At 34.7% G+C, this 4,441-nt stretch overlaps 1 long non-coding RNA gene across 2 annotated transcripts; it reads left to right on the top strand.

Moving 5' to 3' along the window:
• The first annotated feature begins 459 nt into the window (after positions 1–459).
• LOC149246763 (uncharacterized) lies at positions 460–2,980 on the top strand. Of its 2 annotated transcripts, none has more exons than XR_016265592.1 (3): positions 460–736; positions 1,422–1,486; positions 2,832–2,980. It is a non-coding gene; the product is annotated as an uncharacterized LOC149246763 (long non-coding RNA). The 2 variants fall into 2 exon arrangements; XR_016265593.1 differs by having other exon boundaries at positions 460–978.
• Positions 2,981–4,441: the final 1,461 nt, after the last annotated feature.

The raw sequence follows: 4,441 nt of genomic DNA, 5'->3' as shown, positions 1-4,441 counted from the left end.
GGTACTCTAGAAAAGCATCATCCCGATCCCCTGCGTGGGTTCTGCTCTTGGTTTCCTTATCTGCTTTTTCTTGGGAATTATGGCTCTTCTCAGAGCAATGCACTGACTTCGGTCCACATGTAAATATTTTTCCTTTTTTTAATAGAATTAACCTTACTCAGAAAAGAAAAAAAAAATATAAAATAATTACGCCGTAAGGCGTTTCCCTTTGAGACAAACTCCCCTGCTGCCCACCTGTCCTTGCTGTGCACCGTTGGATGTTTTGTTAGACGATAGAATTACACTTATCCGTCGATTTGAAATAGGTCGACATCTAGCAGTTGTGACCGGCTAGAAATTTGCGGAAGGTTGGTTTCTTAATAGACCGCCTGGGGTTGTAACTGGCTATGGATTCATCTTGCCCACCGGCTGTAATTGGCTATAGATTCATCTTGCCCAACGATGATATAGTAGCAGCAAATCTATTGTGAGTCACATATCTGGAACCTTCCGTCTAGCATTCTCTGGAGAACAGCAGTATGTCCCATCCTCGATGGTTTAGGTGCCAACTGTGAGGAGATCGTCGTTAACTATTCCTAGGGTTTAATCGAATGGTCATCTGATTAATGGGTTCGGTTGAGGTCAGTACCAAATCTCTAGCCCCAACGCAACCCTCATTTGCATGCTTCCCTCTGCCAACGAGCTCTGCAATCTCCCACCTGCCATACCTGCTACACCATGGGTTGCGGCCGCCAGGGTATGAATAATTCCACATTTCTATCTTTTCTCCACTTTGATTTTGTATCTGAAGGCCCCTCTTTTTTAAATGCTAAACCCAGTTTTCTTGTTTTAAGCCAGGGTCGGCTTCTTATACAGATAATAGTCTAACTCAGAGCTCATAATTAGGCCTAGTCACTCTAGCCCACCCTTACCCGACGCATTGAAGCTCCTGTAGATTGGGTTCTGGAACTGGGTGCTTTCTCCATGAGAATTTGCATGGTAATAATGATGGTCCTTCAAGGTAAGGTTACAAATCCCTCTTGCACTAGTTTTTTTTTTTTTTGAAAACTCTGATTGATGGGTTTTTTGTGATTTGAGCCAAACCCTGAAGGGGTTTGTTATATTTTGCACAGACGCTTTTCTTTAACTACGGCGGGGTTGTAAACTCACCGCCACAGGTGTAGATAATCAGTGAAAATCGGCTATAGGTTAGAATCCCATGGAATATACATGTTATTTAATTTAAAGGATATACTAACGTATTCCCTTCCTTAAATGCCTCACAGGGTTTACGATGCCTCACAGGGTTTACGAATGGCTCCTCTCGAGCATTATACAATTGGAAAATCCCACCTCTACCTTTTACAATGCTATGTTAATTGGCTCATTTTTATTATTTTAAATGATTATTTGACTAATCACAGTTTCTTTTGTAATTACAGGTTTGATGTGGGTGGACTCTACCTGGCGAGATTATTTTTTTCGATGATCTTCCTCGAGGGTTCAGGTTTCCATGTTAACTTAATCTTGTTGCGATACTGATTATGAATGGGATCTAACCCTTATCAGGGTTTTAAACTAGTGATGTTTTCTGAGTAGTTTTTAATTACCTTTTTTTATCTGTAATGAAAACATCAGGGTGTTTGTTTAGATTATGGTTATTCATGGAAGTACAGGATCGGGTTCCACGGTTGGACTGTGATCCCGGTTAACTATCTTTTTTTTTTTTTTTTTTTTTTCACTATGTAATTTTGTTTATTACCTTGCATTTCACGGCCAGTGTATAATAATGGGACAAATTATCTACCAGTCAAAACCCTATTTTCATATAATTTGTGTGAAAATATAATTTATGTGCAAACCTTAAGCACATATAATCTGATTAAAAGGATTATTTTATTCCTAAAGGAATCATTTCATTCCTCTGTTGCGTCTCAACCAAGTGAATGAATGTTTTCTTTGTATTTCTTTATATATATATTTTAAATTCACAGAGAAGCTAGTCTAACGACATGTTATGCGTTTTTTAACTTTTTCTTTACATGTTTCTTTTTTATGGTTTCTCTATTTAAAAAAAATTATAACAGTCATTCGAACACTAGCAGAAATTCTGACCCGGTTGCTTTATAGTTTATGCTAACAGTTATCAGACATTGTTGAGAGACAATTTGGAACGGGAACTATTATCAGTTAGGCCAGAGGACTAATCTGGACAACAATAAAGTGCAAGCTTAAACAATTTAATAGGTTATTGAATCCCTGTACTTTTTATTTCCCTGGAGTCATATCATATTGTGTATCGACCCTTTGTTGTTAGGTTATTTATGAATGTTTGATTATCTCAAACAGAAAACGTTACATTATACCTACAGGGATCGACTTGATATGGTTTGCTGACATTGTATTGGGCAAGACATTGGTATTCATAAAAACACTCGAGAAGGTTACCAATATAAGTCTAATAGATGCAGCGAAAATGCCACTATTAGAAAGAATCAGATTGACTAATAAGAGAACAATGAGAGAGATGCCTAAATAAATAATATTTAGATGGGTCTTGTCCTAGGTTTTGGACATTTCAATGTTGGATTTATGTATCATGGGAATTCATATTCGTGCATGAATTGTTGGGAAATAAAGCTGCCATGACATTGAGTGTTTCAGCGTTATTACATAATGGATACCTTTCTTTTCTTTTTATGATTTTGGAAAGAAACCAGATATAAGGTGAAATATAAAGATTTCCTCTTAAACATTATTTTTCATTGCAATCAACTAAGATGGTTTTTTTCATTTAAACTAATTACAATGTATTTTTTTCATTTAAACTAATTACAATGTATTCTGTGCAGGGATCTGGACATACCGTGCCACAATATAAACCTAAGGAAGCGTTAACATTTTATAAGCGGTGGTTGGATGGAAAGTCACTGTGAAACACCACATGTTTCCAAATTTTCGATTGCCTTTAATTAATCCAACTTCTTTTAGATTCTATTTACATTTTAAGTTTGCAAATCTTTTATGTAGCTTGTCGTTGTCCGAGTTTGCTCGCCCTTAATTAATCCAACTACTTTTATATTCTATTTACATTTTAAGTTTGCAGATTTTTTATGTAGCTTGTGGTCGTCCTGGTTTCGAAGTAAGTTTTTTTTAAAGGGAATATGAAGTGGACATCTGATACGTTCTCAAATGAAAGTATTGTGTTTGTTTTTAAATGGGTTGGAGTGTGAAGTACATATTTTCTAAGTAATGTATCTGATTTTTTTTTATTGTGTAGTAATAAAATGTGGGTATTTAGGGGTTAATATTCATAGTGGGCTAATTTTCCATGCTTTTTCAAAAAAAGTTCACCAATTTCCATTTTTTTCTAAAATTATTCGCTCAAATTTTATAATACACCATTATAAAATAGCACAAACCCTCCAAACACATTACTCAAATACTAGCACTATTACATTTTGGTTTTTGTGAGGTATTTTTTCAATGTCTTTTGTGAGGTATTCTTTTGGGCTAATTTTCCATGTTTTTTCCAAAAAAAAAGGCTCACCAATTTCCGTTTTTTTCTAAAATTGAGTGTTTTAGCGTTATTACATAATGGATACCTTTCGAAGTAAGTTTTTTTTAAGGGAATATGAAGTGGACATCTGATAAATGAAAGTATTGTGTTTGTTTTTAAATGGGTTGGAGTGTGAAGTACATATTTTCTAAGTAATGTATCTGATTTATTTATTTTTTTAATTGTGTAGTAATAAAATGCGGGTATTTAGGGGTTAATATTCATAGTGGGCTAATTTTCCATGCTTTTTCCAAAAAAGTTCACCAATTTCCATTTTTTTCTAAAATTATTCGCTCAAAAAGTTCACCAATTTCCATTTTTTTCTAAAATTATTCGCTCAAATTTTATAATATACCATTATAAAATAGCACAAACCCTCCAAACACATCACTCGAATACTAGCACTATTACATTTTGGCTTTTGTGAGGTATTTTTTCAATGTGGCTTTTGTGAGGTATTCTTTTGGGCTAATTTTCCATGCTTTTTCCAAAAAAAAAGGTTCGCCAATTTCCATTTTTTTTCTAAAATTATTCGCCCAAATTTTATAGTACACCATTTTAAAATAGCACAAACCCTCCAAACACATCACTGGAATACTAGCACTATTACATTTTGGCGTTTGTGAGGTATTCTTTCAATGTGATCGGTCATAATTTGTTTTCCTGTAACAGAAATCAATCTTTAAGTATTTTATAACTGTAAAAGTTACTGCCAATATAACTTACCATTCTTAACACATGGTTCACACGGGCTTGTTGAAGTGAGGCAGTTTCAAGTCACCATTCAATTCATGCAACAATCACGATAGTTTCAATTCACCATTCAATTCGTGCAACAATCACTTCGTGACCGATTTCCATAAGTATTTTGTGGCATACACAACTCAACTCACCAAGCTTTAG

This window comes from Pinus tabuliformis, chromosome 7, assembly GCF_031772625.1.
Source record: "Pinus tabuliformis cultivar Carrire ecotype Pingquan chromosome 7, CPIR1, whole genome shotgun sequence".
Taxonomy (NCBI): Eukaryota; Viridiplantae; Streptophyta; class Pinopsida; order Pinales; family Pinaceae; genus Pinus; species Pinus tabuliformis.
Note: the sequence above shows the minus strand (reverse complement) of the source record. Positions and strands in the feature narration are given on the sequence as shown.